The 27,277-nt window shown below is 45.1% G+C and overlaps 1 long non-coding RNA gene across 3 annotated transcripts; it reads left to right on the forward strand.

Annotated features, from left to right (window-relative positions):
- On the forward strand, positions 1-26,957 carry LOC135914498 (uncharacterized). 3 transcript variants are annotated; one of them, XR_010568320.2, is made up of 3 exons: positions 1-188; positions 21,299-21,436; positions 26,720-26,957. It is a non-coding gene; the product is annotated as an uncharacterized lncRNA (long non-coding RNA). The 3 variants fall into 3 exon arrangements; XR_010568321.1 differs by lacking the exon at positions 1-188 and adding an exon at positions 7,293-7,311; XR_010568319.1 differs by lacking the exon at positions 1-188 and adding an exon at positions 21,149-21,240.
- Positions 26,958-27,277: the final 320 nt, after the last annotated feature.

Below are 27,277 nucleotides of genomic sequence, written 5' to 3' on the forward strand. Positions count from 1 at the left end.
TGCAGATGCGGCTTGCGTGAGGCGCCTACATTTGCTGTTGCCTTTTACGGAGAAATTAGGACACAAGTGGTTTTTCGGTTCTTCATTCTGGTGCGGCCCTGTGAACCGGCCTGCAGTGCTCATGGGAAATATGAGATGTGTCTTAATTATTTTTGCCTTAGTACTTCTAACTAAAAATGTGGCTGGCTGTGAGTATTTGCAACATCATTTTTTGCGTGAAATAGTACGCCATGACTGGGCGTTTTCTGAGGATAGCAACAAGGGAACTGACTATTTCTTCTCATCAAGACAAAAGCCTTGACAAGCTCGTTGCAAATGTCTCATACCAGAAAAAGAAAATCGGCGTCTGGTCCAGTGATCCAAAAAAAGTTGACTAGAGGTACAATAACTATCACCATCAGCAATGGCTCGTACATTGACGCATTACCAACCAGCGTATTTGTAAAAGTAAAGTACCATTTGCACTTGTGAATATATAAATACCAAACGCACATAACTCCCGGATACACCATTTTGCTAAGAAGGTTTCTGCGAACACGCCCGTGTTGTGGTTTTTTGTCAGCTGCACGGTGTGTTTGATTTATTCATCGCAAAACTTGGAAAAGTGCTGGACATAGAAGTGCTGCTGTACATGCAGCTTCTTTAATTTTTTTCAAGCATAGCATATGCGTTTTGTAGCTGACGTTTTTCGGTCAGTTTTAGAAAAGAAGGATGTAAACGATGAACGCATGACATTCCATGTAGAACACATATTTATACCTTCGCCAGAAAATGAATTCAGGTGCACCTTGTAAAGTACGCTGGGCCTATATGGATGCTAGATGGTGTGCTTAATCTCGAAGCACACACAGTGTCTTTTTTTACCTGTATTTCATAAAAAGGTTTTTTTTTTGCTGGATACAGAAGTTCAGAGCCTTTGCAGGAAAGAAAGGTATTTAGAATTACATTAACATTGCTATTATTCATTCTGGTTCCTTTCTTGCTGGCGACAAGGATGACGATTCATTTGTCTTCTCAGTCAATAAAACAGCGAGCAGTGTTAGAGTAAATTTAGATAAACAGATGCCCTTTCGATATCATATCAAGAATATTTAAAAAGAAAAATGATTGATCCAACCACTATTACAACTTTCAAAACAAGGTGGAGAGAAAAGAAAACAACAAAGACTTTGTATAGACCTATGCTACTCGAGGTGAGTTATGCAATGAAAGTACGGCAACCCAGATTGGTGAAGCATACGTAGATCCGCCCCACCTCATGATTCTAACGAAAATGACAACCTAGCAATCACGCAATATTATTGTAATGCAAGAACTAACAAGGACCAGCATCTTCAATTCGCCCAGCGACACGCGGGAGGGACGGCGCAGCATTGAAAGAGGCTCGTCTTTACAGCCGAATCTACTTTCACCACCTGTTGGGACTAGAATACATGCATTCAGTGCCCTGACAGTGCTTGCTTATGTATACGTTTACTGTAATGCTCCCAGACGAACGCTTTATTATTTGGATTATTGAAAATTAGAAAGTCGTCCTTGTAGCTCTGAGAATCCCTCTAACCGTTTGTAAAAGGTGACAATGTTCTGTAAAACAATATACAGTATCATTTATGAAAAACTACCTGTCACACAGAACAAATCCCGGTTTGCAATAGGAAAAGAACTGCTACCCAATAGTTCATATTTCAATGGCAGCTTGGAAAAAGCACGGAAGTTTTCTTTCTGATAACAATGTTTAAAGATGGTAGCTATGTACCAATGGTATATCACCTATGAAACACGTTATATGTCAGTAACATCTCATGCACAAATTAAACTAACCGGGACCGCAGAGTTAGTTTTTATTGTTAGCGTTCTATTAAGCTATCTGTAGGTTTTATTTCAACAACATGGCTTAGTGTACGCTAAACTCTAGAAATCCGAAGAACACTTCATGCGATTAAGTAGAGCGTCGAATAGGCAAGAAGGAGCCTTAATGAAGTAAATGAACCGGAAAAATTGGAAGACGCTTAAGATTCGTCCTTTAAGAGTGGAACGAGAAAGCATTCAAAGATGCCAAACTACTTTTAATGGTTGCCGGCAACTGCAGCTTATGTAACCGTAACGTTTAGCTGGAAGCGCTTGTGGCGAAGCTATGCACAAAGGCGGGCTTTCTCGTAGAAGCGCAGCCTCTTGCTTGTGCCATGATGCGGCGGACGCGAGAGCGACCTGGAATTGTTTTAAGAACACGGGTCCGCCGCTCCGTGGACTCCGACATATTCACGCACCAGCGCACGCAAATCGCAGACGCAGTGGCCGGTCAAAGAATTGTAGAAACGTTGGAGAAAAGGTTTGCGTTTTCGCGTAACAGAATTATGTTTTCTCGTATATTTAAGTTACAACCGAGATTATCATGTCTGTAGACTGGATGTAAGTTGTACTTTGCGATTTTTCTAAGCATTTTAGCTTGACAAATACAATTATTTCAGTAACTACCCTCTGCCACATGGAGAGCCTGCATATGAGGGGTTCCAAAATCTTTTTGTCGAAATGACGACCGACGCTGCACGCAGGATGTTCTTGTTGCGGTGCCTTTAACGCTATCACGTTAGAACTTCTATTTTAGTTAAAATATTCACTACTTGCATTGTTTGATAGCGCGCAGTGGAGATCATAGGACGCACCTGTGGCAGCTGAAGTATTTCACACTTCAGCGACAGGCCGGTATACGTCAAGCGGCTCGCTTCAAGCGGAAGTATTGCCGTCAGCGTATGGAACGACATGACCAAACAGGGATTTAGGCCACTCGTCAGAATGGAAGGAAAATTCACGGCGTACAATTACGAGGAAGACACTGAAGAAGATGTCCTTTCTCATGCAGCAAACGGTGCTTCGCAGCCGCTTTACTTTTGATACAGCACGACATCTGCTCTGTGTACATCGCCTGTAAATATTTATTACTTCCGCAGCGTCGCTAAGCGGAATTTCTGAGTAGGTAACCGCAGTCTCCCGACTGGAACCCAATAGGGAAAGTTTGGAGGACCATAAAGACAGCCCTGGCACGTGAATGCCTCCACACGCTTTTCAAAGATAGGGTTTGGAGCGCCATCAAGGCCGAATAAGAGCATTTGATGCAACATGCGTCATTCTGTGAAGCATTGTGTACATACCTCCCTTCCAGAATGGAGGCATTGCTGGAGGTAAACGGCGACGTGACCGGATATTGAGCGACCTACAGGGATAATGCTTTTGTTCTAGTAAAGCCTGGGATATCAAAGGGAGTGCTAAACTTCAGTGTCCAGGCGTAAGAAGCCATTCTTACAACTGCGTCAGCTCAGCATGTTACACATACGAGTACGTTTACCCCATCGAGCTTTCCTCTCTGAATTGCAGAGAATGCATTTTAAAGGCCGCTTGCGGATTCTTTGTCAATCCTACGAACTGCCGCGACTCGAACGTACATTGGCGCACATGAGATGGTCAATACACACGGTGAAATATTCTCTACTACAGATTTGCCACAAGGAGATGTTGGTAAAAAATTATCATGCTTGTCTTGTCAGTTAACACGGCAAAAATATCTCGGAGCCAATACTTTGCACCGTCCAATACTCTGAGCGATGCAACGGCTGGCTAACAGTGTGATCGTGCAGTCTCCGGCCAACTTCAAGAACGTCTTAACGATTTGCTTCGTGATGATCCAAAGCGCAGCCGCACCCGATGAAAGAGCACCGACCAGGGCGCTCACTGCGCATGCGCGAAGATCGTTGCCCTCACCGGCCCGCGGTGAAGCCGAGCAGACGTCACGCACTCCGGTGTTTCCTTTCTCAGTGGACCACTGTGTACCGGGCGAAACGTCGACGGAATGATATCACGAAGATGAACTGAATGTATAATGCTTGTCGAGAATATTAATAAGGGTATGAGCAGAGTTACGATACCTTCACCTAAATATATTGCGGTCATAACAAATATACAATCTCTAGGTTATGCCTAGAATAAGCACATACCCATTGACACACAGTAAACGCCACACTGGGAAGGCCATATACAAGATATTTCATTGTGGTGATGATGGTAGTTGTAGCGGGCTGTATTAATTGGGACACACTTGAGAACAATACCGTCGCTGTATTTGCTGCGCCATTCTATTGAGAGGCCTGTGTATTTCACAGACACCTGCGAGAACACATTATCTGTATAGGCTCTGTGTTGTGATTTGCCTGTTTTCTTATGCACCAAAAAATGTGTTCTCAATGGCGGCAATTTTCTAGTGAACACTCCTAGCTTACAAGCCTGGCGATCGGTCGGGTGACATGTTTATAGTTACACACGAATGTGACTAGCCCAAATTTAAAAGAATTTAAAATAATAATGACGTTAACTATGAGACGCTGTCATTTTGAGTGTTCTCTTTGACTTTAGAGGTATATGTGAGCCAACAATATATGTGCAGGCATGAGGACATTTCTGAGGACAACTTCTTTTTATTCGTAGCCTAAGCATTAAAGAAAAAATCAAGTCGCAATGGCTAGGTGTGCATGTCCCACCAATGCAATGCATTAAGATAACGTCACGTAGCACCGGTGTGCTCGATGAAACAATTCCTTTCATGATACTTTGGGCTCTAGTCCTTTGTTCACGCTTGTACGTAGATTTGGGCCGGTATTTTGTAGCGATGCCTTTTCCGATTCTATGCTTTTTCAGGCTTTTCGCGTTTGGCCAGTGGTCAGAGCGACGGTCTGCCCACATTATCAACGGGATCAGGCGTCCGTGTGTGGTGGATGATAAGAATAGCATATAATACAGCATAAGGCATCGCTACAAAATAGCGGCCTTGGTCGCGATATATTTTTACCTATCACAAGCTAGATACATGGATTCAGAAAGTAGCGAAATGTGTGTGCTTAGTTCAACGGTGCCCGCAGTGTTTACCTGTGTGTGTGTGTTCTTTAAACTTCCTTTTGCATTGTAATATGTTCTGCTGAAGCTCCTGATTTCAAGGCAGCACGTACACCAAACAGAAAAAAAGAATGTTTTTGTTGACTGAAAAGGAGAAAGTTTTTGCTTGTTTTTGAGGAACTACCACGTCTGACACCACGAGAATGAGTCGAACATTTTTAGCATGGCATTATCTCGTACCGAATAACGATACCGATGGGGTCAGCAATTTTTATTTTTGTTGGTTATCTTGTTAATTTTGGGGGGGGGGGAGTGGCCATCAGCAGGATTTGGCAGGGGGGGGGCAATACACAATAAAAAAAATACTGAGCACATAAAATCTGTCTGTGCAAGAAATGCAACATGACTTCATCAAAACTACATCAAACGTGGGGCAATACAGAGTCTAATATATGAAGAAAATATAATGCAATTCTTGAAATTGAAATCTGAGTAATTTCGTCTATTCCAGTTATCTCACATTTTAAAAAAATGATAGGCATTCTGCATGACATAGTAGAATTCATGCGACGATCTTGTGTCTGCCCAGGGAAGAAAAATTCTCACTTGAGAAGTATAAAACATCTTACACCTGTACTATTCACGCAAGTTTGTAAGAATTGCAACATAGAAGAACGATGAATGTTTTCACTCTGCTAGAAAATGTTTTGTCTGTACGACGAAGCAAACTTCATAGTTTAAACTTCGTGCAAAATATTGTGATCGCAGTGCCTGCAGTGTGACCCATCACTATTGCAGCACGCAAGAACCCAGACGCCGGCTGTGTGCCCTGCACATGTCCCGACGAGGATAACAAAGACCACTGCTTCCTGAACACGTACACTGACTGCGTGTGCCTTTCGGGAATGTATCGGCAAAGACATTATGGACGATGCATGTCGCAGTCGGAATGCTTTCCCTGAGTTTTAGCCAGCATTACATATTATACTTTTCGGAATAAATAAACACAAATTAAAAACCAAGGCAAATGGGCATTATTTACATATATTTGCCGATTAGCAACGCCTTGGACAAAGGTATTAAGCGCAGTGGGAATGGAATCTCGGAGATATGTATTGCTGTATGAGTTCACATAGTGCCGCCTAAGGCATATTTAATATTATCTAGAAGTGGCATAGCTGGCGCGTGGTGTAACCGAGCAAAGCTGATATATTAAGCGACTTGTTCGCCTGCCCTACAAATGAATCGAATTGTAATTAATGAGCTGAGTGTCATTCTAAAGCAAAGGACCTTGTGCTTGCTATAGAATAAATTAAAATATTTTTTTTCAGAACAACATAAATAACTATCAATATCTTTTGTTGATTTCCTTGTTGCTTGTGTGTTATCTCTATCCGTCGGAGATGGTAGTGGTATTAGTACAGAAGAAATAAACAAGTAACACAATGCGTTATACCTTATCAACATTTTCAACATGCCGGATTGCTCGCCGCTGTGGCTTAGCTGCCATGGTGCTGCTTAACCGCCGTGGTTGCTCAGTGGCTATGGTGTTCGGCTGCTGAGCACGAGGTCGCGGGATCGAATCCCGGCCACGGTGGAAGCATTTTGATGGGGGCGAATTGCGAAAACACCCGTGTACTTAGATTTAGATGCACGTTAAAGAACCCCAGGTAGTCAAAGTTTCGGGAATGCTCCGCTACGGCGTGCCTAGTAATCAGAAAGTGGTTTTGGCACGTGGAACCCCATAATTCAATTTTTAATGGTGCTGCACACCTAAGCAAGAGGTCGCGGGATCAAATCCCGGCCGCGACGGCTGCATTACCGCGGGGACGAAATGCAAAAATGCTCCTCTCCCTTGCATTTGGGGCACGGTAAAAAACCCCAGGTTGTTAGAATTCATACAACGGCGTGCGTAATAATCAAATCGTGGTTTTGGCACGTACAAGCTCAGGATACGGAATTCAAGATGTTGTATTCGACTGCGATTTTAGGGGCAATTTAAACAGAGAAACTATAGTGCATTGTTTTAATAAACAAAACGTAGGGCTAATGGGCGGCTCCTATCCACGCCTCCAAGAATGTTTTGGTTGGCTCCGTAAATTATAGGAAATGGTCTGCAATCGTAGCTGTCATAATTTGTAATATGACAACATAATGATGGATACAGCGCCAGAAAAAAAAAGGACGGCAGAAAAGCAAGCAATGATCAATGTCTGGCGACTAAAGTTCCATTCAGGAAGCGTGTAATAAACACAGGGAGAAATAAATATGTATCAATAACATCAGTGGATCACTACATCACCCATACCGAGACATTCACTATCTTTGCAGGTGACGTCCCGTCGGAAAGAAATACTGCATACAAATTCTATAATTCCCAGACAGAGGAATCAAGTCTGTGCTTACCCGGGCGACGCCATATCGGCTGATGTAATACTGTAGTTGTCGTCCTTCACATTCTTATTGATTTATTATTTATACCTAAACAACTTGTTCGTGTCACTAAATTTTAGCAAGTACTTTTATTCATGGTACTGCACGGTCGTGTGCCATCCATCAGCCACTTCTTCTACCATATGCCTGCTCTCTGCGATAGGAAATGCAGCCGAAAACAGTCCGCTCTATGCGAACTGTCACACGTGACAAAGGGACCAGATAGATGACGGCAACACTGCATTACACGTTGTTGTGAGAATGGCGAACATCGCAAATGCGCAGTGGCCCGCTGGCTCGAGTGTTGTTCGTTCTTTACAACTACTGAGTAATTCAGCCCAACTATACTACGAGGCTTCAATCACGTAACACTATTCCGCCACATTCCTAATGCCATGTAAATATTTCTCATTCTATCGAACACTATCGCCATTCTTTGTTACTTTATTTTAGCTTGACCTCTGATTGCAAAAGATACATGTTTGATTTTCGTCAAATTTTTGCACAGACACCAGATGGTCACGGAGGGTAAGTGCCACATGGAACCCCTACCACACGCAGATGATACGCGAGCTGATCAGGGCGGATTTTCATCACGTCCTACAAAATTACTTTCCTTGGAATGGCTCGAATGCAGTGATTTCATGGTTGGACAAGCATATTTAAAACCTAGATAAGTATCGTCCGCATAAATGATCGTTACTATTGTATCGCTTGTTGCGAATAGCATTTTTGGCAGTGTCATACTAGTTTTCTTTCCGGCTGTCTTAACTATCCAGCTGGTTTCTTGCACCGATCCCTCAGATTGCACAGTCTAAAAATGTACGTGAATCTCAAAGGTAGCGCCGGTTAAATTCACAATAAAATTTTACCGTTGCTGAGAGGGACCGAACCAGCCTATCAGTGGTTCTTCAAGCACAACCGCCCGACACTTTAACGCACTGAGCCACCAATGGATGACTCAAGGAGTGGGATAATTCTCTCTCTTCGCACGCACTGGCGCACTTCGCATCTCGAAGGCCACACCCGCACCTGAAAAGTGCGCCGCTAAATGGCGCAGATTCTACACAGGTAAAGGCAATAGAGGTACCCAGATGCAGTGTACAATCTCGGAAGCCATGCAATCTCGATGGCCACGCAATACACTTCGTGAAGACATTACGTTGGTGACGCTGGACGGCATGGCATGTCCAGGGGGAAAGTCAGGATCCTGGTTGCAGTCCACTCCGCAAGCGTGCGCTTCGGCAATTGATACTTTTGCTTAGCCATCGTACAAGATTTCTGACAAATATTTTTTTCTTTCTCGTTTTTCTACTTGGTACTTATAAAGTTAAACGGGAAGCAGAGAACATTTTGTTTTGAGACAACTTTCTTTAATGCGGCCTCCTTCCACAGGTACATAACCGCTGGGCCGTGTATGTTTCAATGAACGTCCTCATATGTTTGCCCCATGAAAATGGTGCCAAGCTCTTCCGGCATATTCAATCGGATACATACGCAGGATATTGGTTCGTGCAAACGTATGTTCCAACAAACAAAAGCTCAACTAAACTTAAAGCATGCAAAGAAATAATTTCCCCCTGTACCATGCAACGAACACAAACCTACTAATTTCACTTTCTATTTTGTTTCTGTACACCTGCGATCAGAATACTTCTTTAGACAGACCAGATCTTCTAAAAGAAATTACAATACTTAAGAAAAAACAAACGATTATCAGGTTTGTCAAAGGAATCGCAGTGCCACCTCGTGAACGTTGTGCTAAAGTTATTAAGATGGAGATAGAGGATTCTGTAAACACGATTATAATAATCGTATTATTAACCTCTGGTTCCTCTGCTCATCTCACTTTAGAGGAACCTTCAACTGAAGCCACCTCTCTAGATAGATGGGAAATGAGAAACCACGTACACTCTGCTACCACCGAACCATATTTAATCAGGAATTTGGGCGAGTAACTCCTTGAAAAATCTGGCTACGACGACCCTTGCTTAAAGCAGCAGCACTCTTGGTAAAGAAAGCATATCATAGCATTGTCGTTTATATCTTTGCAGCCATACTAGACACGCAGCTTATTTCGGTATCGTGTAGACAAAAAAGCGCAGCATGACTGTATCATGCATGTGCCGCGTGTGCAGATGGCACCGTATCCGCATTACGAAGTACATTCAACGTGTCGCGGTGTTCCGAGAGGTGTAACTGAACAGAAGTACCTTTGTCCATACGAGAAGGAGTGGTTGGGTTTAGGAGTGCTCACTACGCCTTAGCAGGTATAGTGTATCGATTAAAGTCTTGCTCACCAGGAGTTCTAACGCGTACCAATGTGATATATGGTGCAATAACCTAACGCTCGCTCACAATCACGCTTGGTGCACCACGTTGCCACCAATGTGTAATACGGAGGAATACTCCAACTCTTGCTCAGCAATCCCTTCATGTTGCACAATTACGGTCAAACTATGGCATGAAGAGACTCGGGCAGCAAGATAGGGGAAAACCAGCTCTTTTGACCATGGTGAAACACGTCTACATCTATGGAGAGCGCAGATATAGGAAAACGCTGGAGCCAAAAACGTCCACGGGAACGGCAGGCTCGAGTGACGAAGGGCAATCTCGAACATCCCCAGCAGGGAAGTCATTGCTTTGTCCTATTGCTCAACACACTCTCTGCAAATCAAACGGACACACTACTATTAGGGAGCGAGGACGTTTGCAAAATTCGACCATGACACCTCCAGTATCTGCAACCTAAGTTAGGCATCTAGCAATCCACTACGTGAACTAACGTAGCGTGTCACCTTCGTTGCGTCATTTTTGTATTCTAGTGCGCATACGCCGTCTGCAGCACGCACACGGCGTTTAACGTATCCCACTGCGGGCGCGTCCTTGATACAGCCAACATCACTTTGCATTTAGAAAAAAGAGATCTAAACTTGTTTATTTGGGAGAGCTCGGAGCAGCGCAACGTCAACAGCCAGGGCAGTCACAGTATTCGAGCACGAGAGCCGTTGCTGAGCAGGAGCGCTTGACCCGGTAGCATTTAGAGCCAGTACCGCTGAACCCACTAGCGTCTCTCTTCACTACAATCACCGCCCGGGAGCGAGAAGGGAGCCGTCCGGCATCCTAACTGCTCGTCACGATGAGCGGGTCGTAGTAATGCTTTGAACGGTCGACATGGACAATATCTCGTCCACGGCGGCGCATGTCTGAAGATGGCTCAACTGGTTTTACGGCATAGTTTACAGGAGATGCGCGTTCGAGAACACGATAAGGGCCTTCATACTTAGAGACCAGTTTTCATGCGAGGCCAGGGGCAGGTAAAGGGACTGAAAGCCACACGAGCGCTCCCGGATCGAAGGCGACCGTGGCAGTGGCGTCAGCGCGAGTACTCCTCTGGCGCTCTTGATCAGCGGAATTAAAGGCCCGTGCATGGTCGCGGCACTCTTCTGCATGTCTGACGGTGGCAGAAATAGGCACGCATTTGGATGCATCCGGTCGGTACGGAAGAATGGTGTCGATGGTGTGCGAAGGGTGTCGACCATACAGCGAGAAATAGGGTGAAAATCCAGTGGTGCTCTGCGTAGCGGTATTATACGCGTAGGGGACGAACGGCAGAATGGCGTCCCAGTCCGTGTGGTCGGAGGCAACGTACATTGAAAGCATGTCACCGAGCGCACGGTTGAAGCGTTCTGTGAGGCCATTCGCTTGAAGGTGTTATGCCATAGTCGTACGATGAACAACGTGGAACTCTTTGAGAAGCGCTTCAACTAGTTCCGACAGGAAGACGCGTCCGCGATCGCTGAGTAGTTCTTGAGGTGGACCATGCCGCAGGATGAATCGGCGAAGCAGGAATGAAGCAACATCGCGCGCTGTAACTGCTGGGAGGGCGGCGGTTTTAGCGTGTCGTGTAAGGTGATCTACTGTCAAAATGGCCCAGCGGTTACCAGGCGACGTCAGGGTAAGTGGCCCATACAAATCGATGCCAACGTGCCCGAACGGCCGTGTAGGGCAGAGTAGAGGCTGCAGACCAGCTGTCGAGATGTGGGGTGAAGATTTTCGGCGCTGGCAGTCGGGGCTTGAGCGAACAAACTTTTGAATGTAGTTGTACATTCCTCGCCAGTAGTAGCGTCGTCGGAGGCGCTGGTACGTTTTGAAAAGCCCCGAGTGAACACATTGTGGATCAGAGTGGAACGCTGCGCAGATTTCAGAACGCAGGCTTCGAGGTACAACTAATAAACACTGCCGGCTGTCAGAGGTGCCATTGCGTCGTTGAAGCAGGTCGTCGCGAATGGCGAAATGGCGAGCTTGACGGCGCAATGCACGAGTGGTTGGCTGCGATGACGGATCAGTAAGGCAGTCTATGATGGAGGCAATCCAGGGGTCCTTGCGGTGCTCAGAAGCGATGGTCCCAATGTTGACGGAAGAAACGTCAAGCTGGGATATTGCGCAGCAGGCATTGCCGTATGGCAAGAGAGAACGTGAGAGGGCGCCATCATCACCATGCTGGCGTCCGTTGCGGTACAGTGCGCGGATATCGCAATCCTGTAAGGGAAGCGCACAGCGGGCGAGATGGCCTGAGGGATCCTTCAATGCCGACATATAGCATAGTGCATGGTGGTCCGTGACGAGATCAAATTGGAGACCATACAAATAGGGTCAGAGCTTGGTAAGCGCCCAGATGATCGCCAGGCATTCTTTTTCCGTGGCGATGCAATTGGTCTCGGCTTATTAAGCATACGGCTTGCATATTCCACAACATATTCAGGAAACCCTTCTTTGCGCTGCGCTAGGACAGCGCTGAGGCCAACAGCGCTGGCATCTGTGTGTACCTCAATAGGTGCCGTTGGGTCGTAGTGGCGCAAAATGGGAGGAGACGTCAGCAGAAGATGGAGCTTAGTGAACGCCTCGTCGCACTCGGACGACCACGAATGGAGAGGTCCGTAGCTGGTGAGGTGCTTCATCAGGGGCGATATGACGGCGGCGAAATTGCCAATGAAGCGCCTGAAGTAGGAACACAAACCTACAGATCTGTGCAGTTCTTTGACGGACGTCGGCTTAGGAAATTCAGCTACGGCACGAAGTTTGTCAGGATCGGGGAGGATTCCATCCTTCGAGACGTCGTATTCTAGTATCGTGAGCTGCCGCGCTGCAAATCGGCACTTCTTTAGGTTCAATTGGAGGCCAGTATTCGCTAAGCACATCAAAGCACGCAGTAGGCGTTGGAGGTGCGTGGTGAAGTCAGAGGCAAAAACAACAACGTCGTCGAGATAACATAACCACGTGTGCCACTTCAAGCCGCGGAGAATTGTGTTCATCATGCGTTCAAAGGTTGCTGGCGCATTACAAAGTGCAAACGGCCTGACGTTAAATTCGTATGAAGCCTGCTTCGCATATAAGTCTCAAGAGTCTTATAGAAAAGAATTTCCCATTCCGATATAGTGTGGCGCCCATGAGCTGCCCCTCATCTCCCAACGGCAGACTCGGAACTATCATTTCCAGGCAAAACGGTGACAATCGTGACACAAATTCCTGCAAATAGGCATCACGGGTCTTCTTCATGAGTCACCTACTTAAAGAGGCAGAAACACCCAGTGGGTTGAATCACACCATTGCCAAGATAAACTCGGGAGCTAAACCCGGGAGAAAGGAGACTGAGATGGAGCCCCTGCTCTCACGGCATCTACAGAACTTGACCCTCGACCCAGACCTGCCCTGAACAGGGCTTACCAGCCACAAGTAAAACACATAACCCAGTACATTCTTGGGTTCATACAAAGCTCATCCGTGAGCCATGACATTATGGGGGCATGTTCACCTCTGGGAGCACACACAAAAAGAAAAAAAATATTAATGTTCTATTCTCGAGAGGCTATGGTCAACATAGGTAATTAGCAATTGTATTGTAATAATTGAATGAATTAGGCAACTGTGAATACCGAAAAAAAGGAATGTTGAAAAAAAAGCAAAAAAAGAACAAGAATGCAATCAAAAGATAGAAAGAGAAAAAAGAGAAAAAGAAATGAGAAAAAAACGAAAAAAATTGAAAAAAGAAAGAGAGAAAAAAAGAGAAAAAACCAAATTGATAAAAAGAAAAGAAAGGGAAAAAGAAAGAAAGGAAAACAAAAATGAAACATCTGCGCATTTAAAATGGGGTACAATTCCGCTATAGAAATACTTCATCCTGTATTACTTATTATAGCATAATTATATCAAGTTTACTAATAGTCGCCAAAGGTAAGAGCCTGCGCAGGGTGCGCGAACCGAGAAAGTTTTAAAAAAAAGATACATCAAGTCCAAACAATCTTCAAGACAACCCCCCGAAGTCCTGGCCCCGGCAAGAAGCTGACGACAAAGCTCACGACCGAACTTCGAGACGAAGAAAACAACAGGAGGAGGAATAACTATTGTTAGTCAAGACGAAGGTATGTTCATTTTATATTTATTTACTCCTTTTATGAATAAATCCCGCATTGCTATCCCGTTCCCTTGGATGTGGTCCCCTAGTGGTAGAAATCTCCCCCCTTTTTTTCCTTTGTTTTTTTCCCTTCCAAACTATCATTTGACATACAGTTCGTGTCCTATTCATTTCATTTTGATTCGGCAGCCTGCGATACTTAGGTGCATCAGGCAGGGCCTAAACTTTTCTTTCTTTTATGTTATTTCACTTGTCCACCACCATTTTGGGTCCCTTTTCTGGGGTGGCAAAACAGCGCTAGCTGTAGTCGCTGGAGGACCGGATAGCGTCACCGCCGGCTCTCTGCATGTCGTCCCGACAGTCGCCGGAAGCCGTTGCGTCGCCGCCCCTGACGCGTCACATCGGCAAATGTGTTCTTGAGCAGGTAGGATACCCGCCTGCGTCCCTCCTTGAAAGTTATGTTTTCGTTTTCTTTAATTGTTATAATTTCATTTTACTTTTTCCAAGATGGGCACGACCACGAGTATACAGTGTGATCCCCATCACAATTTACAAAGTGTAGAAAGTTCTCGCAAGATTCAGAGGCATGTTCCTGGACACTGTATTTCGCACAATTTTGGCGGCCTCAGCAGTTCTGTGAACTTTGGCTGAAACGCTGCCATTTGAAATATCTGAGGTGATTTGGCGCGTATGGCCCAACACGCATCTTGATGTTCCCAGCCTCGACGCACTCGGGCAGAACACCTGTGAGAAAAGTAAGCCGCGTGTACTTGGTCTGAATCTACTGGTCACGCGTTATCTTAATGCGTTTAATGTTGAGGCCGTTATGCTCACTGAAGCCCTAGAGGAGTTGAGCCTCAGCGAGCTCCAACAAAATATCATCTGACCGTAGGCCACGGGTAATATTCATAGTACGGTGCGGGGTTCCACTTACTTGGGCATCCCCAAATGGCCCTAGATTGGCCGCTTTTCATATTGTTTCTGCTTGGGTCGCTCCAAGAGGGGATCACTGCTTCCCATCCTGGATGCTTTATAACACGTAGCAAGAACTTTCGTAAGAAGATTTGCGAATCTAATCCTTTCTTTCAGTTATGTATTCACCGTTCTTCGCCCGCATCCGATACCTCTGTCTTCCCTCAGGCATTAACCTCGCATTAATGGAAACACTACGGTAAGACACCTAGAAACGACGAATGGCAAGATCATTAGCGGGGGTTTGTCCGGTTTCTCAGAGTGAATTACATAGAAACAGGAAAAAAGATTCTTTTTGACCTCCAAAAACTCAAAGAATTAATCGGTGCAGCTTTTCTTAAGAGAGCGATCAGGTAGTGAGGGGAAGGACGCAGACATAAGTGAGTGTACTGTTTTTGGCAGTAACGCCAGCCACCCAACGTGGAGCCCTACAAGTGAATGCTGCAGGACCAGTGAAAAAAGGTCCTGCACACGCCAGTTGTACGTTACGTCCGCCACCGAATATGACGTAGCCTAGGTTGGCTACTCACGCAAGGTCAATTTATCCTTGCTGCCTCGAAATGTTTGAAGGCGAAGCCCAGAGAAGACAAGAAAGATGATGATTGAGAGAAAGACGAAGGCGAGAGGGAGAGAGAGAGACAGGAAAAGGCAATACCGATGTCCGCTGGGTTGGTCAGGCCGGGGACGCCGTCTACGTGAAGCCGAGGCCAAAGAGGTGTGTTGCCAGCGCCAAGACGCCGTAAAGGTACAAACAACCGGCATTGGCTCAACCTTCAGGATTCGGACACGGTTAAACCACTCACCGTTAGACGCGGGAGGATCCAGCCCTCGTGTGCTCGGGTGCCTGGTATCGTCACATACCAATGCCTGCTGACGCAGAGGTCCCTGCGGGGCAGGATGGTAGAAAAAGAAAATGTGTACCTGATAAAATGAAGCTGGTTAGACGGCAACATCACTGCCGAGATTGAAATCGGAATGTCAATAAAATATCATCATTATTATCAGTAGCATCCTATTGTGCAAATTGATTTGCAATGTCAGAAGAGCAGCGCGTAGCGCCTGTACGTGGTCTCCTTTGTATTGCAGTTCCATATCGTTACACCAGCTTGCAGGACATGTAGAAACTGCATAGACACTGTTACGAGATCGACCGAGAAGCCTTAAGGAAGAAAAAAAGGTCATAGAGTTGTATAAATACTGCTGTAATGAAAACACGTATGGCATATCTAATTAAATTCTTCAGGCTAGGTGACTGCCACCGCTTTCTTCAAATACAATTCCAATAAATCCTCCTGATTCTCACTATAAAAATTATCTTAAATAGCACATTTTCGCGCCACTTCTCACTCTAGGTGTGATGTGCGCAATGTAGCGTGGTCACGTGCGCCCTTTGTATTGCAGTTCTATATTATTACATCAGGTGGCGCGCCATGCAGCAGTTGCATAGTTAGTTGTACAAGGTAGATGCAGAAGATTTAATAAAAATAGGTTCAGGAGATGTATACAAAAATGCTAGAATGAAAAACGTGTGGAGCATACCTCTATAAATCAAGCAGGTTAGGTGACTGCCACTCCCCCGTTTCAAAGGGAATGCCAGTAAGCCATCATCACCATTACCATCATCATCATGAGCCTAGTATTGTGCAATTAGTCATGCGGTGTTGCATGCGCGCCGCGTAGCGTCGATACGTGCAAATTTTGCTTTGAGGTTGCGCTATATTCTTCCAGGTACCCGCCGTGGTTGCTAAGTTACTATGATGTTGGGCTGGTGAGGACGAAGTCGCGGGATAGAATCCCGGCCGCGGCGGTCGCATTTCAATGGGGGCGAAATGCGAAAACACAGGTGTACTTAGATTTAGGTGCACGTTAAAGAACCCCAGGTGGTCGAAATTTCCGGAGTCCTCCACGACGGCGTGCCTCATAATCAGAAAGTGGATTTGGCACGTTAAATCCCATAATTCTTTTTATTCTTCCAGGTGTGCCGACATGTAGCACTTTCATATATCACTTGCATGGTGCATGTAGCTGGAACTGATTAACTCAAGCCGGCTAGGTGACTATTTGTCACAAGTCCGTTTCTAACTCTATGCCTATACCGATGACTATACTATAATCATCAACAGCATCGTATCGGGCCACGTGTCCATAAATGTGACACGAGCGCCACGTAGTCTGGATACCTGTGTTCATATTATGGCACATCGTCGCAGTGCAAGAAATACTGCTAAAGAAGCAAATCAAAGGGCTACTCGCCGGCTGCAACCAGCCAACGCAGGGCTTCGTGGACCACTCATCAGAGAGCAGCACAAGCCGCGGCACAAGCCGCAGCTCGCTGTCGACGTCGTGCGAACTGTTAATATCGTTCTTGTGAAAACGACTCCGAAAAGACTTCGCCACGAGTACGTGGTAGTGCGTGGTGGTGAAAATGTAGCTCTTTTGAAGCCTCTTTTTCAGTTTACATTGTGAACGTGTTGCGTGTGCCGCGCACGCGTGTGACATTTTTCCGCTTTTCTTGCGGTCAAATAAACATGGCAACTTCCGGATACTTGCACTTTGTCTGAACGTAAATGTGGAAGTTACACATAAATGAAATACTGTTTGAGCGGTCAGCCTAAACATCACGGCTTTGATGTGAAGTTCGTTAAGTCTTTCACTCCAATCCATATTATATATACTGTAGGGACGACAGATTCTCACGTGTCCCCTCATATTTTACCTGCAAGGCTCTCGCGTACCCTGTGATCCGGCTTCTCCACGTAGCTAAGAGCCGGGAGCGGTCGGTGTGGTTGAAACACAGTGCGAGAGGGGGCGGGAGTGTTGTGTTGCTAATGCCACTTAATCAAGGGGTTAATAAGGCGTGAAAGGGAGTAGCCTCTTGACTTGGGTAGATGGGCTGCATTGACGTTTCGCGCATTCGCTTTCATTCAGGGGACTGTCCCGCGAAATGCTTAAGATGAAGACGGCGGAATGGACGAACATGACCGCTCGAATGCGCCACTGTTGGCGTGACCGTGAGCGCAAACAACTAGGCATTGGTGTCGAGCATCATACCAAACATATTCGCTAGCTATGCTGTCTCTATGAGGCAGATTTCGTCGATTTGTCGCAAGTCAATCGGCATGCTCTATGTGCAGTAACTCGGCTAGCAGGCATCAGTGTATGAAAGATGCAATAAACACTTTTGATGGTTTACACTATTGTGTTGTTGGTCCTTTGTCCCAAGAGAAAGTTTGACACCACAAATGTCATTTTATTGCGCAAACGCAGTGAATTAGGTCTTCGAACAGTGTGTCGCCGGGATAGCACACAAGACACCATAGTTCGCGCAACGAAAATGCTGATCCTGCTGATATGACTCGTTTTATTGACCACGCTTAGCGTTGCGCACGCTTCATAATGTTCACTTCATAATACCAGATCACTGTGGCCGGCTTATTCGTGCCTTCATAATAACCTGCCAACTGTGGCATATGCGCCGAGCACCGTTACGACCGTCAGTGGCCTGAAGAAAATTCTTGCGCGGGATTCACGAACGCCTATGAAGAGTTTCTTAGGCTAGAGTTAGCCAGGCTACAGGCTAAAGGCTAAAGGCTACAGGCTAAAGTTAGCCTGTAGCTTAGAATAAGCATCTCCAGCCACTCTTATATGTGCATAAGTGTGTGTGTGTGTGTGTCGTTTTTTGTTCTTTTCGGCTGGTCTAAGCTTGTCGCGGCAAACACGTGTTTAATAAATGTGTTGTAAATCTGTCAATAGCCACTACAAACAAATGTGGACGTCTCTAATTAACCAGTCACCCACATTCTGCGCATCTGATTCGCCCGTTTTCTGGAAAACGCCATGATTGCAGACTACATAGCCAGCTTCACCGTTCAACCCGCCGCTTCCCCGGTTCCATAATGAGGATGTCGTCCGCTGGTTCATCTGAGTAGAGCCTTTGCATTTCTGTTCCCTGTAGAGCCCTTCAAGTGTTAGGTCTTGTCACTTTACGGACGTATGCGCCTTCCCTTTCCTTCACCGAGCACTACCATTCAGTGCGACTTGAAGCACGAGGACCTGTGTCGGCGTGCCGGGCACCCGACTCAGCCCTTCAAATCTAGCTTATTTGGGTGTCGTGCCCACTCATGAAACAACGACATCCAATTTTCTACCTCCTGCTTTGCCGTCGACGCACCACCATCTGTGAGCGCGGAAATCTCGCATAGCCACGGCTTCGTGTCCAAGCGCCGTCAATTCTGAACGGCGTCGCGCGGCTTCACCGAGAGCGTAGGCAGCCACAGGACCAAACCACCAACATGTGACGCACTGCACACAACATGTGACGCGGTTGCCACAAGGGCAATGTCTCAAGACAACAAGCCCTGTCTCACAGAGGCGGCACCGTCGGTATATGGCATGCTGACCGCGGTGGCAGACAACGCGTACGTCATATCGCACAGACGCGTTCTTGCGCAGGTCGCTGGAACCGGTCAAAAGACCACACTCGCGTTGTCAGTTGATCCTGCCAGGTTGCGTACACCTTCTGTTGTCACCTCGTTACGTAATCATGAGTCGCCGACGCTCGAGGGCAACAATCAGGCTGGCAACCAAACCGCAAGTCACCACGGTGCCAACATCATGACGCGTGTGCGGTCTCCTCTAAAACCGCACACGACACTCCGGCGCCGATATCGGTGCAACCAGACTGTACCAGCTAGCCTGTAGGCTGCCGAACTTGCGACGTTCTTCAGTCTCGTGCCGTATGTAAAAATTTACACAGTATAGCGGCTTACAAGAACGCCTCTTTCATTCTCAAAGCACACCGCATCTCAAAGTCTACTAGTCCGAGTACGTACAAACAACATTCAAGAAGCTCCTGAATTTTAAGCATCTTTTTTCCTACTATCGATCGACAAGGGCTTTAAATGTCCTGCTCTCGGCAAATTAGAATGACGCGCCTCAGAAATTCAAGTTGGAGCAACCTATTCTGTTCGCAAAGCGACCGTATTGTCTTTTAACTTATCCTTCACCCGGTTACGTCACCGTCATCAGTGTTAGGGGGTGGCTGACATCTTTAGTAAAAACGGAGGCTTGCAGCCCTTTTCTTCCGAGGTGAGCTTGGTGAAAACACACGCACGTCATTGCGCACGAACATAGAGCGAGGAAACAAACAATAATTCCTTTAGTACTCTAGGAGGGCGTCTGCTGTCGTTTAGCAGATTTTTTTTTGTGTCTCTCCGAGATGGGTGAGGAAAGAAAAGTGCACACTGGTCATTCACGGAACAAAAATGCACCACGGTGCCGTTTCAAGCGACATCACCTTGGAAACTGCCCAAACGCATTTCGCGATGTCCAACAGGTTGTCATGCATCACATCAGTTAGAACTTGGTCTTACGAGGGCGTTGGCTCACCTAGCATTGCCGTGTTCTCCGTGAGAGTGTGCTTCCGCATGGTCACTGAACGATCACACCACTATGTTATTGACGTGGGCTCCCCCGCTGAAGGATTCAATCGACAAATGTTTTGAAATTTTAACAATGAGCTACGTTTCAATGAATGTGACAGCGGGTGTTTGGTTCATCTACAAGCATTTTCAGCGGTTTCGTTCTTCCTGCTTAGCGTATAGTAAGGACGAATGTTCTTATAATTGCCAGCCTCATCGGCTCGGCATGTTTTTTGGCGTGTATAACTGTCTCACTAAGCGCTTCTCATTAGGTGTTAGGCGTAACTCGCCGTCTTCTTCAACTGTACTGCACTCCGTAACCTAGTAAAAATTGTTGAAACCCAATTAGTAAACATTCGTTACGTATACGTATTCACGTTTGCGTTTTGATGTTATGTAAAGGCACCACCGAAAACTTTGAACAAATTTAGGTCAAGGTGTAATCCAGTGGGGTCTGCGAAGATTTTTTTAACTAACCCTTGTGAACTTTCTATTTCAAAACAGTTACATCTTCAGACACGCCTGCAACATATGTTCAAGAAGCCTCATTGTCCAACCTATTTTTATCCATGGTTAAATATGGACAGCTCGGCTAGTTGGTTATGATTAGCATTATGAAACAACGTTCCAGCGCACAATTGAACACGGATGAGAAGAAAAAGACAACAGAAACGCCGGACTTCAACTGAGTTTTATTCGTGGAAAACCGGGCTTTATATACGTTATGTACTTTTTTAAATAAATTAAAATATAGTGAACATAGGAAGCGAGTTGTCGATTAAGGAACCGATAATTAGGAATTTGCCTTTGGAATGAAGTTCACGCACAAACTGCCGCAAGATGGTCGATAGATAATGTTTATCTAAGGATTGCTTTGATATGATTTTTGGGGAAATTTTTTCCTTGCACCTAAGGTTCTGATAAAATAAAGAAGTGGTTTCTAGTTAAAAACAAAACATATCCATTACATACGCCGAAGAGTTTATTAGAACAATAAAGCTATTCAAGCCTATTGCAGCTGTATTTGGGCGGATGAAGGAATATTCATCTGTAAGCTAAGGCCGTTTGCACAGTTTCCTTGTAAAGAAAGCACTCGAGCCATCTGTCTAGACCAAAAAAGTATGTTTTGCAGATGCGGCTTGCGTGAGGCGCCTACATTTGCTGTTGCCTTTTACAGAGAAATTAGGACACAAGTGGTTTTTCGGTTCTCCATTCTGGTGCGGCTCTGTGAAACTGCCTGCAATGCTCATGGCAAATATGAGATGTGCATTTATTATTTTTGCCATGGTACTTCTGGCTAAATATGTGGCTGGCAGTGAGTATTTGCAACATCATTCTTTCGTGAAATAGTACGCCATAACTACGCGTTTTCTGAGAATAGCGACGAGGGAACTTACTATTTCTTCTCATCAAGACAAAAGCCTTGAGAAGCTCGTTGTAAATGCCTCATACCCGAAAAAGAAAATCGGCGTCTGGTCCAGTGATACAAAAAATGTTGACTAGAGGTACAAAAAATATCCCCATCAGCAATGGCTCGTTTATTGACGCATTAGCACCCAGCATAATTGCAAAAGTAAAGTACCAGTTGCACTTGTAGATATATAAATACCAAACGCCCAGAGCTCCTGGGTACGCCATTTTGCTAAGAAGGTTTCTGCGAACACACCCATGTGGTAGTTTTTTCTCAGCTGCGCGGTGTGTTTGATCTATTCATCCCCAAACATGCAAAAGTACTGGACATAGCATGTGCTGCTGTAGATGCAGGTTCTGTATTTTTTGTCAAGGACAGCATACGTGTTTCGTAGCTGAAGTTTTTCGGTAGCTTTTAGAAAAGAGTGATGCAAACGATGAACGCATGACATTCCATGTAGAACACACATTTACACCTTCGCCAGAAAATGAATTCAGGTGTACCTTGTCAAGTACGCTCCACCTATATGTATGCTAGATGGCTGTGCTTGACCTCGAAGCACACACAGTGTCTTTTTTTTCCTGTATTTCATAAAAATATTTTTTTTTATTGGATACAGAAGTTCAGAGGCTGTTGAAGGAAAGAAAGGTATTTAGAATTACATCAACATTGCTAGTATTCCTTCTGGTTCTTTTCTTGCTGCCGACAGGGATGACGATGCATTTGTCTTCTCAGTCAATAAAAGAGCGAGCAGCGTTAGAGTAAATTTAGATAAACAGGTGCTCTTTCGATATCATATCAAGAATACTGAAAAAGAAATATGATTCATCCAGCCTTTATTACAAATTTCAAAATGAGTTGGAGAGAACAGAAAACAACAAATACTTTGTGTATTCCTATGCCCCTCAAGGTGAGTTTGGAATAAAAGTAGGGCAACCCAGATTGGTGAACCATACGTAGATCCCCCCCAGCTCTTGATTCTAACGAAAATGACAACCTGGTAATCACGCAAGATTATTGTAATGCAAGAACCAAGAACGACAAGCATCTTCAGTTCGCCCAGCGTCACGCGGGAGGGACGGCGCAGCATTGAAGGAGGGTGGTCTTTACAGCCGAATCTACTTTCACCACCTGTTGGGACTAGAATACATGCATTCAGTGCCCTGACAGTGCTTGCTTATGTATACGTTTACTGTAATGCTCCCACACGAACGCTTTCTTATTTGGATTATTGATAATTAGAAAGTCGTCCTTGTAGCTCTGAGAACCCCTCTAACCGTTTGTAAAAGGTGACAATATTCTGTAAAACAATATACAGTATCATTTATGAAAAACTACCTCTCACGCAGAATAAATCCCGGTTTTCAAAATTGGAAAAGAACTGCTACCCAATAATTCATATTTCAATGGCAGCTTGGAAAAAGCACGGAAGTTTTCTTTCTGATAAAGATGTTTAAAGATGGTAGCTATGTATCGATGGTATATCACCTATGAAACCCGTTATACGTCAGTAACCTCTCATGCCCAAATTAAACAAACCGGGACCGCAGAGTTAGTTTTTATTGTTAGCGTTTTATGAAGCTATCTGTAGGTTTTATTTGAACAACTTGGCTTAGTGTACGCTAAACTCTAGAAATGCGAAGAACACTTCATGCGATTAAGTAGAGCGTCGAATAGGCAAGAAGGAGTCTTAATGAAGTAAATGAACCGGAAAAATTGGAAGACGCTTAAGATTCGTCCTTCAAGAGTGGAACGAGAAAGCATTCAAAGATGCCAAACTACTTTTCATGCTTGCCGGCAACTGCAGCTTATGTAAACGTAACGTTTAGCTGCAAACACTCGTGGCGAGCCTGTGCACCAAGGCGGGCTTTCTCAAAAGAACGCGGCCTCTTGCTTGTGCTAAGATGTGCCGGACGCGAGAGCGATCTGGAAGTGTTTCAAGAACACGGGTGCGCCGCTCCGTGGACTCCGACATATTCACGCACCAGCGCACGCAAATCGCGGACGCAGTGGCCGGTCAATGAATTGTAGAAACGTTGGGAAAAAAGGTTTGTTTGCGTTTTCGCGTAACAGAATTATGTTTTCTCGTATATTCAAGTTAAAACCGAGGCTATCATGTCTGTAGACTGGATTTAAGTCGTACTTTATGATTTTTCTAGGTAATTTATCTTGACAAATACAAATATTTCAGTAGCTGCCTTGCCCCACATTGCAAGCCTGCATATGAGTGGTTCCAAAATCTTTTTGTCGAATTGATGTCCGACGCTGCACGCCGGATGTACTTGTTGCGGTGGCTTTAACGCTATCACGTTAGAACCTGTATTTTAGTTAAAATATTCACTACTTGCATTGTTTTATAGCGTGCAGTAGAGAGCATAGGACGCGCCTGCGGCACCTGAACTATTTCACACTTAAGCGACAGGCCGGTAAACGTCAAGCGGCTCGCTTCAAGCGGAAGTATTGCCGTCAGCATGTGGAGCGACATGACCAAACAGGGACTTGGGCCGCTCGTCAGAATGGAAGAAAATTTCACGGCGGAAAATTACGAGGAAGACACTGAGGATGATGCTCTTTCTCATGCAGCAAACGGTGCTTCGCAGCCGCTTGACTTTCTGGTAAAGCACGACATCTGCTCTGTGTACATCTCCTGTAAATATTTATTACTTCCGCAGCATCGCTAAGCGGAATTTATGAGCAGGTAACCGCAGTCTCCCAACTAGAACTCAATAGGGAAAGTTTGAAGGACCATAAAGACAGCCCTAGCACGTGAATGCCTCCACGGGCTTTTCAAAGAGGCTTTGGAGCGCCATCAAGGCCGAATAAGAGCATTTGATGCAACATGCGTCATTCTGTGAAGCATTGTGTACATCCCTCCTTTCCAGAATGGAGGCATTGCTGGAGGTAAACGGCGACGTGACCGGATATTGAGCGACCTACAGGGATTATACTTTTGTTTTAGTAAAGCCTGGGCTGTCAAAGAGAGTGCTAAATTTCAGTGTCCAGACAATACAAGGCATTGTTACAACTGCGGCAGCTCAGCATATTACACAGACGAGTACGTTTCCCCCATCTTGCTTTCCTCTGTGAATTGCAGAGAACGCATTTTAAAGGCCGCTTGCGGATTCTTTGTCAATCCTACGAACTGCCGCGACTCGAACGTACATTGGCGCACCTGAGATGGGCAATACACGCGGTGAAATATTCTCTACTATAGATTTGCAACAAAGAGATGTCGGGAAAAAAAATTATCATGCTTGCCTTGTCAGTTAACACGGCAAAAATATCTCCGAGCCAATATTTTGCACCGTCCAATACTCTGAGCGATGCAACGGCTGGCTCACAGTGTGATCGTGCAGTCTCCGGCCAACTTCAAGATCGTGTTAACGATTTCCTTCGCGATGATCCCAAGCGCAGCCTCACCCGATGAAAGAGCACCGACCACAGCGCTCACTGCGCATGCGCAAAGATCGTTGCCCTCACCGGCCGGCAGTGAAGCCGAGCAGACGCCACGCACTCCGGTGTTCCCTTTAGCAGTGGACCACTGTGTACTGTGCGAAACGTCGACAGAATGATATCACGAAGATGAAGTGAATGTATAATGCTTGTCGAGAATATTAATAAGTGTATGCGCAGAGTTACGATACCTTCACCTAAATATATTGCCATCATAACAAATATACAATCTCTACGCTATGCCTAGAATAAGCACATACCCAGTGACACATGGCAAATGCCACACTGGGAAGGCCATATACAAGATATTTGATTGTGGTGATGGTGGTGGTTGTAGTGGGTTGTATTAATTCGGACACATTTGAGAACAATACCGTCGCTGTATTTGCTGCGCCACTCTATTGAGAGCCCTGTCTATTTCACAGATACCTGCGAGAACACGTTATTTGTGTAGGCTCTGTGATGTGATTTGCCTGTTTTCTTATGCACCAAAACAGTGTTCTCAATGGCGGTAATTTTCTAGTGAACACTCCTTGCTTACAAGCCTGGCGATTGGTCGGGGGACATGTTTGTAGTTACGCACGAATGTGACTAGTCCAAATTTAAAAGAACCTAAAATAATAGCGACGTGAAATATGAGACTCTGTGGTGTTGAGTGTTCTCTGTGATTTTAGAGATATCTGTGAGCGACAATATATGTGCAGGCATGAGGACATTTCTGAGGACAGCTTCTTTTTATTCGTAGCCTAAGCATTAAAGAAAAAATCAAGTCGCAATGGCTAGGTGTGCATGTCCTACCAATGCAATGCATTAAGATAACGTCACGTAGCACCGATGTGCTCGATGAAACAATTCCTTTCATGATACATTGGGCTCTAGTCCTTTGTTCACGCTTGTACGTAGATTTGGTCGCGATATATTTTTACCTATCACAAGCTAGATACATGGATTCAGAAAGTAGCGAAATATGTGTGCTCAGTTCCGCGGTGCCCGCAGTGTTTACTTTTGTGTGTGTGTTCTTTAAGCTTCCTTTTGCATTGTAATATGTTCTGCTGCAGTCCCTGACTTCAAGGCAGCACGTACAACAAAGAAAAAATAGAATGTTTTTGTTGGCCTAAAAGGAGATTTTTGCTTCTTTTTGAGGAACTAGCACGTCTGACACCACGAGAATGGGTTGAACATTTTTAGCATAGCATTGTCTCGTACCGAATAACGATACCGATGGTGTCAGCAATAATTATTTTTGGTTGTGATCTTGTTTTTTCGGAGAGGGGGGAGTGGTCATCAGCAGGATTTGGCAGCGGGGAACAATACACAATGAAAAAAAAAATACTGAGCACAAAAAATCAGTGCAAGAAATACCAGACGCCTTTATCAAAACTACATCAAACGCAGGGCAATACAGTCTAATATATGAAGCAAATATAATGCAATTCTTGAAATTGAAATGTGAGCAATTTTGTTCATTCCAGTTCTTTCCCATTTTAAAAAATAACAGGCATTCTGCTTGTTTCTGTCTGCCCAGGGAAGAAAGATTCTTACTTGAGAAGTATAAAACGTCTTACACCTGTATTATTCACGCAAGTTTGTAAGAATTGCAACATACAAGAGCGATGAATGTTTTCACCCTGTTAGAAAATGTTTTGTCTGTACGACGAACCAAGCTTCTTAGTTTAAACTTCGTGCAAAATATTGTGACCGCAGTCCCTGCAGTGTGGCCCATCACTGTTGCAGCACGCAAGAAATCCGGGCTTGACCCAGACGCCCACTGTGTCCCGTGCAAATGCGCCATCTCGTTTAATGGCTACTGCACCATGAACAGCGACACTGACTGCGTGTGCGTTTTGGGAAAGTATCGGCGAGGACCCGATGGACCATGCATATCGAAGTCAGAATGTTCTCCTGATTTTTAGCCAACACTACATATTATACTTTTCCGAATAAATAAAAACAAATTAAAAACCAAGACAAATGGGCATTATTTCAATATATTTGACGGTTAACAACGCCTTGGACAAAGATATTCAGCGCAGTGGGAATGGAATCTCGGAGGTATGTATTGCTATATGAGTTCACACAGTGGTGCCTAACGCATATTTAAATTATCTAGAAGTGGCATAGCTTGCGCGTGGTGTAACCGAGCAAAGTTGATATATTAAGCGACTTGTTTGCCTGCCCTGAAAATGACTGGAATTGTAAATAATGAGTCGATTGTCATTCCAAAACAAACGACCTTGTGCTTGCTATACAATAAATTAAGATATTTTTTTAGAACACCAAAAACAACTATCA

The sequence above is a fragment of the Dermacentor albipictus genome, chromosome 8 (genome assembly GCF_038994185.2).
Source record: "Dermacentor albipictus isolate Rhodes 1998 colony chromosome 8, USDA_Dalb.pri_finalv2, whole genome shotgun sequence".
In the NCBI taxonomy this organism is placed as follows: Eukaryota; Metazoa; Arthropoda; class Arachnida; order Ixodida; family Ixodidae; genus Dermacentor; species Dermacentor albipictus.